The 15,179-nt window shown below is 40.7% G+C and overlaps 1 protein-coding gene across 6 annotated transcripts in view; it reads left to right on the plus strand.

The window, feature by feature from the left end:
* The window catches only part of NIPBL (NIPBL cohesin loading factor), a 235,684-nt gene that overhangs the window by 118,372 nt on the left and 102,133 nt on the right, over positions 1-15,179 (plus strand). The gene's annotated exons all lie outside the window — the stretch shown is intronic.

The following is a 15,179-nucleotide window of genomic DNA, read 5'->3' on the forward strand; positions in this document are numbered from 1 at the left end:
ACTCATACATCTATTTCCCTAAGACAACCTCTGGATATGATGCTGAGCACGTGCACTCAACTTCTTTGATCGACCTTGGCAAGGCCTGTTCTGAGTGGAACCTGTCCTGTTAAACCGCTGTATGGTCTTGGCCATGGTGCTGTAGCTCAGTTTCAGGGTCTTGGCAATCTTCTTAGAGCCTCCGCCATCTTAATGTAGAATAACACTTCTTTTTTTCAGATCCTCAGAGACCTCCAGTGACCAGTATGAGAGAGTGAGAGCGATAGCAACAAATGTAACAAACCTGCTCACCATTCACACCTGAGACCTTGTAACACTAATGAGTCACATGACATTGGGGAGAGAAAATGGCTAATTGGGCCCAATTTGGACATTTTTTACTTAGGGGTGTACTCTTGTTACCAGCGGTTTATACATTAATATGTTGATGTTGGCTGTGTTGATTTATTTTGAGGGGACAGCAAATTTACACTCGCATTACACAATGTAGCAAAGTGTCATTTCTTCAGTGCTGTCACATGAAAAGATATAATAAAATATTTACAAAAATGTGAGGGGTGTACTCACTTTTGTGAGATACTGTATTTATATATAATTGTATTACATTCGACCTTTTAATATCAAGAATTTAAATGAATATGTATTTTTTGTCAGCCATAATCGGCACCTTTTAGCGCAAGAAAAGCTCAAGAAAAATGCACCCCTTTAAATTCTATTTGTCTTCACACTAGTCCGGTGCGCTTCTGTCGTGGTGTTAAACAATCTTGCTTGCAGCATTTTTATGTTCAGTTAAAAAAACAAAAAAAAAAAAATGCAAATTCCTGTTGAAATACATTGAAAACGCACCAAGAACGCATCAGTTTTTGATGCGATTTTTGAATCACACGACCAATGAAAAACACACCATAAGCACAGTAAAATTGTGTGTTTTTGGCGCCTTTATCGACACCTTTTTGCTGACAACACCCTTTTCGCCTCACCAGTCTCTAGTCATAAGGACATATGTTTTCTGCATTAGAATATTTTGATACTATCCTTTGACCTGTGTGCACAGCACAAAAAAACCCCCAAAACATCATTTCGATTTGTAATGCATTTTGTTTTACGGATTGCAGCACAGCTATGTTCTATCCTATGGGGGCCCATACACACAGCTGTAAAAGTAGCTCTGTAATCTGGAGCTGCTTAAAAAAACAAAAAAAAAAACACAAACCTTTATTACAGGTACTTGTATAGCTCCATCAATTTACGCAATGCTTTACATCTATATTGTACATTCACACCAGTCCCTGCTCTCAAGGAGCTTACATTCAAAGGTCCCTAACACATTCATACACATAGTAGGGCCAATTTAGATAAGAGCCAATTAACCTTCCAGCATGTCTTTGGAGTGTAGGAGGAAACCATATAGAAAAATCTGTGTCCACAGTACAGAGTTTTTTTGCCATACCATGTTTTTTTGCTGAGCGTATATAGAAGTTCAAGCTCATGTTTACCTGCATAGTCTACAGAGGGCTCTATTGGTCGACCTGTCAACATCACTAAAGCGGCTAGTGCCTCGCATTACACACCTATTGGTATTGACATGTCCGCCCTGAAATGAATGACCTTTGTCTTCAGTCAGTGACTAAAGGCATAGTATATATTCACTGACTACTTACTTTTGTTTACATGTCTAGACTGAGCAACAACAGTGCGTTTTCAGCTCAAGGATGTACTCTCGCATGAGTTCAGATTCAGTATGGACACCTTTTTATGTAGGATGTCGCTGCCAACAAAGTATAAGATAAAACAGGACAGCAGCTTAAAGTGACTGCTGACCTTAAGTCTACCACAAAATAGAATAAAAGACAAAATAAAAAGGGTAGCAAAGGGGGCACCTAAAATTAGAGTACAGTTTCCTAACAGACCCTAAACCAGGATTTTTCAGCCAGGGCTCCTCTTGAGGTTGTTAGTGTTGCTTTGAGCATTGATCTCCCTCTTATACTGACCCAACAATAGGGGGAAATATACTTCTGAGTACCGATGTAAGGGGTCATTTCTGACCACTAATGTTAGGAGTATCCAGAGTTGTTTTACTGACTGCAGTTCTTTTAATCATACCACTATTTATTTCATTTTAAGATTATTACTGAAAAAGGTTTATATCCATCAGGCGGTGTTGAAATAGATCTGCCCTGGGTGTCGTACTCTAGGTACATACACCACGTATTTTATTCTGTCATGTAAAACGTCCACAACTTGCATATCATGCTAATATACCAAGAGCTGTGGGTATAATTTTTAGCAGGGGTTCTCTGAGATCTGAAAATTATCTCCTGGGTTCCACGGGTTGAAAAAGGCTGACTAATCTTTCCCTGTGGAGTTTGTCATCTTTTCCCTATGATTTCTGCACAGCAGCTTCCAATACACTGACACTTTGGGGGTTGATTTAGTTCAATCTTATTTTATTGAAACAAAACCATATGAACAATCAGGAATAAAAGTAAAAAGAGACAATATTAACAGATACATGAGGTACAGTCATATCAGATACAATAGGTTCATGTAGGTCTTTTTTTCGTGTGTATATTTAACATAACATAATGAGATAAAAGATAGATCTATTCATATCACACGAGACAATCTTCACATCCCGAATGGGATCAGGATAAATGTAACTTAGAATAGAAACATATAATATTTGTAAGAGCTAAGTCTTATTCTTACAAAGAATAAATGTTGTTAGGATCACATTTAGGGGTTGATTTAAGAAAACTACAGTTCAAATACTGGTGCAGCTCTGCATAGAAACTGGCTTCCAGTTTTTGTTTTTTTTTAACAAAGCTTAAGTGGTTGTTAACCCACTTTTATTAAATGCTGCACCATTAAAATAATTGCCCCTGTGCCTGTGTACTGTAAAAAAAAACAAAAAAAAAACATGATTGTAGATGTATGAGCTCCGCTCCTGGCGCTCAGTTGATTCCTCCCCACCCTTGTCTCTCCGGCTCACAGCTGCAGTGGGCAGGGCCGAGCCCTCCTGCTGATGTCAGCCGGGAAGGAGGGGGGAGAGAGCAAGCATTGATCAGCTGAGCGGCGGGAGCGAAGCTCATACAGGTACAATTGTGCTGTTTTTTTACAGAACACAGGCACAGGGACAATTATTATAATGGTGCAGAGAGCATGGAAGCATTTAATAGCTGAGATGAGAGCAGCAGGAGTGGGGCGGGCACTGGTAGAGCAGAGATAGGCAGAGGGGGGAGAAGGAGACAGATAGCAGGCTGCGGCTGACGGACTCGTGCAAACGGACCACGATGTCAGGGCACAGCAGCCATGATTATCGAGGTCTGTTTGCAGAAGGGAGGGTATTTCAGGTGATACGGGGAACTGTGCTGTATAACATGCTTTAAGGGAACAGGATCTTTATTTTTGGTTAACAAATGCTTTAAAGTTATGGTAAGGTCTCTGTTATTTTAATATATATTTAAAAAAAAAAAAAAAACATGTTATATTCACCTGCTCTGTTGCAGTGGATTTGCACAGAGCAGCCTCGATCCTCCTCTTCTCAGGTCCCTCTTCAGTGCTCTTGGCTCCTGTGCCCCCACAGCAAACAGCTTGCTACGGGGGCACCCGAGCCGAGTCACAGCTCCCCGTTTCTGTTCAGACACAACCGTGCCCCCCCATTGGCTAGTTGACTTTGACAGCAGTGGGAGCCAATGGTGCCGCTGCTGTGACTCAGCCAATCAGGGAGTAGAGTCTCGGACGGCCGAAACACTCGTGGACATCGCTAGATCGAGGGGTGCTCAGGTAAATGTGAGGGGGGGGGGGGGCTGCTGCACACAGAAAGCTTTTTATCTTTATGCATAGAATACATTAAGGTAAAAAACCTTCTGACTTTACAACCACTTTAATTGAACAAGCTGAAGTTAGAAGCTGATTGGCTTACATGCACAGCTGTAACAGATTTTACACACTTAAGTTTTTGGCCTGGTTCACACCTATGGCGTTTGCTTTTGATTTGTTAATGCAGTGCTTTTTGGGTGTTTTGTTTTTTTGTTTTTTTTTTGTTTTTTGCCAATTTTGCTGTTAACTTGGCAAATTAAAAAATGCAAATCGCTACAAAAACTCACTACATGCTTCTCCATTGAAGTCTATCGTACCAAACCACACCGTTTTTGCTTTTAAAGAAGTCCCTGACCCTTTCCAAAAATGCATCTGCTGGAAAAAGTGCAGATGTGAACGTGTCCCGTAGGAGACCATGTTAAATGGACTGTAGTGCGTTTCTGCAAAAAGCACTAAACTCATAGGTGTGAACCAGGCCTTTTTAAATCTTCCCCTATGGCTGCTCTGTGCTTCTATAGTAAAAGGATTTGCTTGTCCAAAAGCCTTCTTTTTGGCCCTTCTAAGCCTGGTGTCCATAGTTCAAACCCCATACAGTGCGTTATGAATGGAAAAAACTGACAGCTCAGGTCAGAGCGCAGATCTGAAACCGGTCAACAGACCTTTTTTGGTCATGACTCTTCGACACAAGCGGACCCGACTGCCGTACACACTGACTAAATGTGTGCCCATTGATATAAAATGACTGTTGACTATTTACAGTCAGAATGGGAGGTCATTGTATGACTTTGGGCACCCTGCCACCTCTGTAGAGACTCTAGTAAACAAATGATTGTGGGGAAGTAATATTTGAGATAGCTTTAGGTTTGTTATTTTAAGTTTCTTTTCAGGCTATATTTATCAAAGTATCCCAGTATCTGGATGTACTTTTGAACCACTTTGCATACATAAAATATTTTGGGAGTGACTTGAAGTGATAATTAAGTCAAAACTATTATTTTTTTTTTATTAATCCTATAAAAACATGGCTAATGCATTTGATTTTTTTGTAGATTTCCTCCTTTTAGTTGTTGCCTGGCCATGCCTCTTTAATCTAATTCTTCCTATGGAAGCCTCCATATTTTTTGGTACAAGTTTCCTTTAAGATGGTCATTCAGTGAACAAATTACAATTGCGTCGGACTGGAATAAAAATCTGCGTGCATGATAACTATTGTAACTTAGTTAAAGCGGAGTTTCGCCTTTTTTTTTTTTCTATAAGTCAGCAGCTACAAATACTGCAGCTGCTGACTTTTAAAATATGGACATTTACCTGTCCAGGGCACCCGCAATGTCTGCACCCGAAGCCGATCTGGCTCTCGGGTGGAGGCACCACCATCTTTGGTAAGGGAATCAGGAAGTGAAGCCTTGCTGCTTCACAGCATGGTTCCCTGCTGCGCATGCGCAAGTAGCGCTGTGCGATCCCACTGGTCCCTGCTGTCTTCTGTGACCTGTGTGTCTCCCAGAAGCCTGCGGGTGGCGGAGAAGGCACCGGATATGGCATAGATATCCATGGATACTGCGGCTATCTATGCCCAGAAGTGGGAGCAAATACCTGGATTATACAGGTATCAGCTCCGGCCTCCCCCCTGAAAGGTGCCAAATGTGACACCGGGGGGGGTGTCCAAAAAGCACAAGTTCCATTTTTGGGTGGAACTCCGCTTTAAACTGAAAACCTGTGCTATAGTAGCAAAGAACCCAGTCACCGTCCTGCATTTGGAAACCTGCATTTTATGCGTTTAGAGCAGCGTTTCTCATCCAGGGTTCTGAGGTGTGCAGTCTTGCTTTAACACAGCATCAGCAGGGTGAATTTGATTTAAATCAACTCGAATTAAATCATAATTTTTAACTGGCAACTGTCATCTCTGACCTGCTGTTAAGGCATTGACAGTCCCATTCACTTTAATGGGACGGCTGGTGATGCGGCAGTGATACAACAAGGTGAGGGACGTGGCGGCAGCAGCAGGTGAGTAGATGCCACTAACGGGCGCTGCCATGATGGATCTGAAATGACAGGTGCTCTTTTAATGTGAGAACTTATTCTTGCTGGTAGTTAGAATATTTAATATTTGCAAACAAAATGAAGGTTTCCTTTTTAGAATAATAAGCTGTCAGGTTAGTAAAACGGCGATATCAGAACCGATTCAATCATACAGACTTTAGTGTACATAGATTTGCAAAACAATGGGATAAAGGAATTTTCCTGATTTTTTTTGTTTTATCATGGTTACTGTGAAATTGTGTGAATGCATCGATGCAGTGCAGTGTTATCTCAGTTTGCAGAGCTTGGATTCATTGAATGAGTTTACCAAAAATGTAAATATTGCAGAATATACAGCCTCATGCTACATAACCAAGCTCCATGTCATGCTGAATAAACAAAATGATTAATGTATCTTAAATAGAAAACTATCTTTACTTAGGTTTTTACTCCAAAAGCATTTTATTAAAATAAATTTGATAATCAAAAGAATCCGATTTAAAAAAAAAAAAAAAAAAGATTTTTATTTATTTTTTATTTTTTTTAAATCATCGATTTTTATCCACCCTGAGCATCAGGTATTTTTATGATGTAGATCTGCTGACCTCCAGCACCATGGAAACTTACAATGTGTATTCATGGCCCAGGGGTGGCATTCAGGGCAGCCCCAGCCTTGAGAAGGGGGTGGAAGTCCGCCTCCACTTATCCTGCTTCGCCTCCCACCCACTGCTATGCTGTGGTGAATATTAGAAGGTAGGACTCCCTTGCAAAAAAAAGTATGGGGTTTTTAGGACACGTATGTGAAAGAAGGGGGTGGACTGAGGACTCTGATCAGAAAAGGGGGGGGGGGGGGCTTATGATGTGATATAGGGGACCCCATTTTGTCTGGTGTTCATCAAGATTTTGCATATTCTCAAAGGGTGCTGTTGATGGAAAAAATGTTTAAGGCTGCTTTAGAGGACATATCTTAAGGCATATAAATGCATGTATTCTTTTTTTAGTCTTTTTTTTTTTTTTTTTAATGGTGCCATTCACACTGGGTATTTACTACATTTAGGTACCCTCAGTTTAGCTACTTTTAGGAACAGTTGACACCAGAATTGCATTTACAGGCATTCCCATTCAATTCTTTTGGGCTAAAGAAAAGTTCAATTCTGCCTCAAAAAAGTAGTTCATGTAGGTTTTGGAACCTCTGGCGTCGAAGTACAGGCACCTGAGCGCTCATCTGTGAACTTCAGTCGTTTACATTTTGTTGAGAGTTTTGTAACTTTGTGTTTCAAGCTACAAACTGCTCACATGTAAATGGGGCCTAAGCGTGGCTAAACACATGTAAATGGGGCCTAAGCGTGGCTAAACACATGTAAATGGGGCCTAAGCGTGGCTAAACACATGTAAATGGGGCCTAAGCGTGGCTAAACACATGTAAATGGGGCCTAAGCGTGGCTAAACACATGTAAATGGGGCCTAAGCGTGGCTAAACACATGTAAATGGGGCCTAAGCGTGGCTAAACACATGTAAATGCGGCCTAAGCGTGGCTAAACACATGTAAATGGGGCCTAAGCGTGGCTAAACACATGTAAATGGGGCCTAAGCGTGGCTAAACACATGTAAATGGGGCCTAAGCGTGGCTAAACACATGTAAATGGGGCCTAAGCGTGGCTAAACACATGTAAATGTGGCCTAAGCGTGGCTAAACACATGTAAATGGGGCCTAAGCGTGGCTAAACACATGTAAATGGGGCCTAAGCGTGGCTAAACACATGTAAATGGGGCCTAAGCGTGGCTAAACACATGTAAATGCGGCCTAAGCGTGGCTAAACACATGTAAATGGGGCCTAAGCGTGGCTAAACATATGTAAATGGGGCCTAAGCGTGGCTAAACACATGTAAATGGGGCCTAAGCGTGGCTAAACACATGTAAATGGGGCCTAAGCGTGGCTAAACACATGTAAATGGGGCCTAAGCGTGGCTAAACACATGTAAATGGGGCCTAAGCGTGGCTAAACACATGTAAATGGGGCCTAAGCGTGGCTAAACACATGTAAATGTGGCCTAAGCGTGGCTAAACACATGTAAATGGGGCCTAAGCGTGGCTAAACACATGTAAATGGGGCCTAAGCGTGGCTAAACACATGTAAATGGGGCCTAAGCGTAGCTAAACACATGTAAATGGGGCCTAAGCGTGGCTAAACACATGTAAATGGGGCCTAAGCGTGGCTAAACACATGTAAATGGGGCCTAAGCGTGGCTAAACACATGTAAATGGGGCCTAAGCGTGGCTAAACACATGTAAATGGGGCCTAAGCGTGGCTAAACACATGTAAATGGGGCCTAAGCGTGGCTAAACACATGTAAATGGGGCCTAAGCGTGGCTAAACACATGTAAATGGGGCCTAAGCGTGGCTAAACACATGTAAATGGGGCCTAAGCGTGGCTAAACACATGTAAATGGGGCCTAAGCGTGGCTAAACACATGTAAATGGGGCCTAAGCGTGGCTAAACACATGTAAATGGGGCCTAAGCGTGGCTAAACACATGTAAATGGGGCCTAAGCGTGGCTAAACACATGTAAATGGGGCCTAAGCGTGGCTAAACACATGTAAATGGGGCCTAAGCGTGGCTAAACACATGTAAATGCGGCTAAAACTGATTTAAAACAGGAACATCTAAATACTGGGAAAAGTGATCTGGGAAGCATAAAAGTTTAAACTTCCCAAATCACTTCTGCATTTAGAAATGATAAATGCATCTGACTGTACAAGTTAGTTTACTTGTTTTTGTTTGTTTTTATTTTATGCTCTTTGCACTCCTGTGTAAACCAAAAGAGAACCACCACTTAGTTGCACTTTCTTGTGCCAGAATTGAGTGTTGCTGTTACTCTGCTCAGCCATTTGTGTGCAAAAATGTTTATTGCACACAATGCATTAAATGCCTTATTGCTTATATCATCTGGTTTGATATTGATAGACCAGTGCATGATCATTGTGTTATGTGCTCTTTTTTTTCCCTGTAATTCTTATAAAACCCAATAAAAACTATTGGAAGAAGAAATGATAAACACAAGAGTGCCTGTGTGAATAAGGCCTTAGGAGAATCTTTACTCTGAAGTACCTTGTATTTGTAAAGGTGATCCTACACATTAAAGAAGAACTATAGGCAAAACTTTTTTTTTGCCATCTGCTTCCCATTGGGGAGATTTAACTTCACTTCCTGTCCATAGCCAAAAACAGGAAGTGAGTTAAAATCCCTCCAAATTAAGGATATTCTTTGTGGACCCCGCAGGTCACCAGAACTAGTGTCATTGGCTATGTAGGTCACAGAAGATCGCTTGATAGGCAGAAAGCATAGTTTGAGATTTCAGTGTGCCGAAAGTTACAAGAACACTAGATTTCTATTAACAGGTACATTTCTGTACTTATAGAAAATGTACCTGGCATAAAATAAGAAAATTAATGCAGCCATCACTTTTCCCTAGAGGCTGTTTGATATTGAGAAATTTTTCAAAAAGAATACTTTGTATTTCAGTTTCATATATAAATTATGATGGAATGTTCTGTGGTTTCTGCGTGGGTTAAAGTATAACTAAAAGGCAAAACTTTTTTTACCATTATCCTTGAAAGTAAAAGAAAATCCCAAATTTTGGGTTGTTCTAAGAAAAAAGTAATACGGTAGTTGGAAAATATTCCAATGGGAGTGCTAGTTCTAGTGACCTGGGGGTCCCCAAGGAATTGCCTTAATTTGCAGGAATTTTCTCTCACTTCCTGTTTGGCTGTGGGAAGCGAAGGAAAATCTCTGCAATGGGACACAGATGGCAAACTTAAAAAAATAATAAAAAAAAAATTGTCGGGTTATACATAGCACAACAATGATTTTTTGACAACAGCCTTTATTTGCATTTTTTTTCCTTGCACTTTTTATACCAAATACAAAAATAAAAAAAATTATAGGATCGCGCTAATCAAAAATATTGGTAAATTATATACACTCAACCAGTGATGTGATAATAGATTATGTAGACTCCTTGTGTTAGTCTTCACCATTCACCAGCTTGTAGTGACCTTAAACATCAGTGCCTCCACCAACAGCTGAAAAACACGCTTACCAGCTCCTGTGGACCCCTCATTACAAGGGATTGTTTAAGTTTGTGGCCTTAGCCCAGCCAAGACCTTTCTCCAGATCTGATTGTTCAACACAGGATCACCCCTTGGCACTGTGTTTTTCTCCTAGAAAACAAAATGCACCACAAGGTGTAAAATAATTATAAAATTTATTGAAATCTAAAATAATGCATTTACAACATCCGCTGATAATGTGCGCCTTTGGTTTAGTGTGTCGGCCAGCACACAAAAATAATTTGTCGTCCTAGGATACATGTGGGATTGGTGATGTCAGCGCGTCGCTCCGCCCTACGCGGTTTGTCATAGGTTGACGTTGTCCACCACACTTTATACAATACACAAACATCCAAGCCTCGATCCGAATCATTATATTACATACAACCCTCAGATAACCAGGCCTAGATCTGAGCCTCAGTCGGCCATATTAAAAGCCAAAACATTTTCATTTATATTTCATAGATTTGATGTACTCTTTTGGATAGAGTGCAGAGGGATTAGATTCTGACATATTTCCATCTGTCTGAGGAGAGCTCTGCAATTATTGGCTTGTCAGTCTTATATTTTTGTTTTTAAATAAACTTATTCTTGTTTTTTAACATTATTGGCATCAGATCTGCTTTCAGTGTTTACAATGGTCACCTGCATTTTCTAGAAGAGATTCCATTTAGCGCTGTTTTGTGGGGTTTTTTTGGTGGCTGTTTTTGGTTTGTCTTCCAGCACTGCTCCTGGTACAGAACTGCTTTATGGTCTCTCAAGCAAAACGCTACACACCACCAGGGAGGGATTCTTTGTCCTTGTCCTGGTCCCCTAGCACCAGACTTGTGTTCATATTGTTTATTACTGCCTGTGTCCCTGTTGAGGAGATTCTGTTTGTCCTGTTTACCATAATCAATGAAAGTGTAACTAAAAGCAAATCCCAAATTTCGGGTTATACCCAGAAAAGAAATAGAGGTAAAATCTTCCAAAGAGTTCACTAGTTCTGGTGACCTGGGGGTCCCCAAGGAATTAACTTGTATGGATTTCCTTTCACTTCCTGTTTGGTTATGGGACAGGAAGTGAAGGGAAATATCTGCAGTAGGACACAGATGGTGGGGGAAAAAACAAAACAAAAAAAAAACAGGAGTTATAACCCTCCCTTACTCTATCCAAAATGAAAAAACAAGTTTTGCATATAATTCTACTTTTTGGAAAAAAAAAGCTGCTAGCAGGTGAAAAGTGTACAGTGCTGCAGCAGCTTTAATTGCTTACTGCATGCCTGGATGGAAGGGGTAATCTGAATGGAAAATGCTCCATCACTTTTAAGTAGTGTCAGAGCTTGGCTGTTCCCTCCCACCTCCCCATTATGGGCTGCTAGTGCTAACCCATGGGTGAGGAGGCTGTGCTGCTTTGAGGCCAGGCCGTTACTTGGTCATAAAGAGAACAGGTAAATCTATTGGTGCCTGCACGTTAAACCTGCTAAGCTTTTTTTTTTTTTTTTTTCTTCATCTTCTGCCATTCAAGTTGGCAATATACGCGATGTGAATATCCATTGGTCCTGATGAGCTGGCCTAAATTCACTCCATAGGGTAACCCTGTTGACATCCTCCTGCCCAATACTCTTCAATTAAAAAAAAAAAAATATCAAGGATCAAATGGAAATTGTCCACTGAGCAGCAGCTGCATCCAATCAGATGCAGCTGTTCTTTGAGTATTCTGACAGCTTCTAGTACGGGCTCTCAGAATACAATAGTTGTAGTGGCAGATTTGTCCATCTACACTTTATAGTGTGGATGGCAGAATCTGTTAAATTTTTTTCCTGATAATGTATGGCCAGCTTTATATTAAAGTACACTTTTCATGTGGAAAATACTGAGGGTTCCATTGCTGGCTACTGGTTGCAAATGCTAGTTGCCTTGCTCTTCTGTTTGCTTGCTGGCTTCACTATTTTGTAAGTCACTAAACTGGAGAAAGCATGCTGATCAAGGTATTGGTCAAAGTGCTTACCTGTGTTCATATCCCAGGTCAGTGATATCAGGACTTAATGTTACTAAACACAAACGGTAAAATCAGTCTGTATATGTAGTAAAGCATGCTTGTTATAATCACGGTGGAACCTAAGGGGTTAATCCTCTGCATTGTGTAAAGGCTGTTTGATGATGCCTTCTCTGATCATCCCATTCTTCCACAGTCCCCAATCTATCCACTTATAGAACAGAACCTTGAGGGCACGCGGCACATGCTCAGTTTGGTGTTTATTGCTTTTGAGCCCCCTCCCCTCCCCGGGGGAGTGCATGTGATTGGCACAAGGCCAATCAGCACTGTCCAGACAGAGGGGCAGAGGTCATGCAGCCTCATAGGACAGTCAGAGCAGAATGAATACTCCTCCTACAAGCTTTAAACAGACACTGATAGAAGTCACAAGACTGCTATATACTGCTGACGAGAAAAGGTCTTTAGCACTTTATATTTACTAAAATAATTGCATTTCCATGTACTGTGGGAGACCAGATATAGTGAATGCAGGGTCCTGGGTTTAGTAACACTTTAAAGCAAGGGTTTAGCTTGACAGCCAGGCATCTTTAGAAAGCAAGGTCAAAAGCAAACATTTATTATACACTTTCTTTTATTTTCACCTGGTGATCTAGCAAGCGTCCTATGGTGGGCTAATGTCTGCAAATGTGGATCTGGCACTGCAAGGACAGTGATAGCTATAAGGGCTGATCCAATGCCCCCTATTTTATTAGAAAATAATGTATCAGTGTGGTTTTATACCCTTCCCCTTTAAGTCCTAATACTGTTTGTGCTGTCTGAAGAAAACCACAACTGAAAATGTGTGCAAAATGAAAGTGTCTCAATTCATTACCTCATAATAAAAAAAACAATATACATGAAGTGACATGTGCAAATATGCTAAGTGCAGAATACTCTATGTAACCTTCATAAATAAATCTACCAGAAATTCATGTAATATTCCCAAAGTGCAGAGTGCTCATAGAACTTTGGTATAATAAGTCTTTACACGTCCATAATCCAATAACCAAAGTGGCCTTAATATGTGGTCTTAATATATTTGGACACAATTTTCATACTTTTGGCTCTGAATGCCAACAGAATAATATTAAAAGAAAACAATCCAAATGAATTTGAAGTGAAGGCTTTCAGCGCTAATTCATAAATATCAAGTACAAATTTTAGGAACTGCAATAATTTTTATACACGGTCTCCCCCCCTTTTAGGGGCTCAAATGTAAATGGACAAATGAATATAATCATAAATCATAAATAAAATGTTCATTTTTAATATTTTGTTGAGAATCCTTTACTGGCAATGACTGCCTGAAGTCTGCAACCCATGGACATTACCAAAGACCGGGTTTCCTCTTTTCTGATGCTTTGCCAGGCTCTAACTGCAGCTGTCTTCAGTTGTTCTTTGTGGGTCTTTCTGCCTTTAGTTTTGCCTTCAGAAAGTGAAATGCATGCTTTATTGGGTTGAGATGAGGTGATTGACTCAGCCATTGCAGAATATTCCACTTCTTTGCCTTCAAAAGCTCCTGGGTTCCTTTTGCAGTGTGTTTTGGATCATTGTCGATCTGTGTACTGTGAAGTGCCGTCCAATCAACTTTGCTTCATTTGGCTGAATCTGGTCTGACAGTACATCTCTAAACACTGCAGAATTCATCCGGCTGCTTCTATCTTCTGTCACATCAATAAATACCAATGACCCAGTGCCACTGGAAGCCATGCATGCCCATGCCATCGCACTGGAAGCTCCACCATGATTAACAGATGATGTTGTGTGCTTTGAATCATGAGCTGTTCCAAGCCTTCTCCACACTTTTATTCTTCCCGTCATTCTGGTACAGATTAATCTTAGTTTCATCCGTCCAAAGAATTCTTTTCCAGAACTGGTCTGTTTTTTTTATTTGTTTTTTGACAAAGTCTAATCAGGCCTTATGGGCTTATGAATGGTTTGCACCTTGTGGAGAACCCTCTGTATTTGCTCTCGTGAGGTCTTCTCTTGATTGTAGACTGACAATGATACGCCCACCTCCTGTAGAGTGTCCTTCACTTGTCTGGATGTTGTGAATGGGTTTTTCCTTACCATAGAGAGGATCCTGCGATCATCCACCACTGTTGTCTTCCATGGACGTCCAGGCCTTTTTATGTTGCTGAGCTCACCAATGCGTTCTTCTATCCTCAGAATGTACCAAACTGTTGATTTGGCCACTCCTAATGTTGCTGCTATCTCTGATGGATTTGTTTCATTTTTGAAGCCTTACAATGGCCTGTTTTACTTGCATGGTGGCTCCTTTGAACGCATGATGTAGGTTCACAGCAATAGATTCCAAATACCACACTTAGAATTAACTTCAGACCTTTTACCTGCTTAATTGATGAAGAAATAAGAGTAGCCCACACCTGGCCATGAAACGGCTTTTGATTGAATTGTCCAATTACTTTTGGTCCCTTGAAAAGGGGGGTTGGCTATTTTTAAAAGCTGTAATTCCTAAACCCTTCCTTCGATGTGTGAATGCAACCTAAGATGCGGCTTTGAGTGGAGGCATCAGCATTTCTTTTCTTTCCCTTGTTACAATTCGCCCCATAGTGCAGATATATATATATATATATATATATATATATATATATATATATATATATATATATATATATATATATATATATATATATATATTTGTACACAGCTGTCTGTACAGCCAGTAATTACCTGAGGTGATCACCGCAGGTAATCGCTGGCTGTGCAGGGAGCCACAAATAGCTGTGGTCTCTGACAACCTGTTTCTGTGACTACTTGGTACATTTTTGAATTTCCTTTCACATTCTGTACTGAGGGTATTGGTCACCAGGACCAATGCTGAAGGCAATCAAACTAGCTGGTTTAGCCAAGTATTTCAGTGTTTTAAGAATTGGAGTAAACCCAACATTTCATAATGGTGCCATAATAAGTGCCTGCTGTACCATGTACTTGTATGAAAATGTATCCTGTTTTTTGTATTGCTTCCTTTGTGTGAAATCCCTGTTATTCATACCAGTCCCTCTGCTTTCCTTTTTAAAAACTGATCACACCAGGCATGAGAGCACAGCGGATCAGTTCTCTAACTGTGCTGGGAACTCAGCCTGCTCTTCTTAAATGATCAGACTAGTCCTGACAAGCCCCTCTTGAACAGCCATTCACTGGCAAGGGTCTGCTGTTTCTCCTCTCCCCATCTCTCCAAGCCCCTTATC

This window comes from Aquarana catesbeiana, linkage group LG01 (genome assembly GCF_042186555.1).
Source record: "Aquarana catesbeiana isolate 2022-GZ linkage group LG01, ASM4218655v1, whole genome shotgun sequence".
Taxonomy (NCBI): Eukaryota; Metazoa; Chordata; class Amphibia; order Anura; family Ranidae; genus Aquarana; species Aquarana catesbeiana.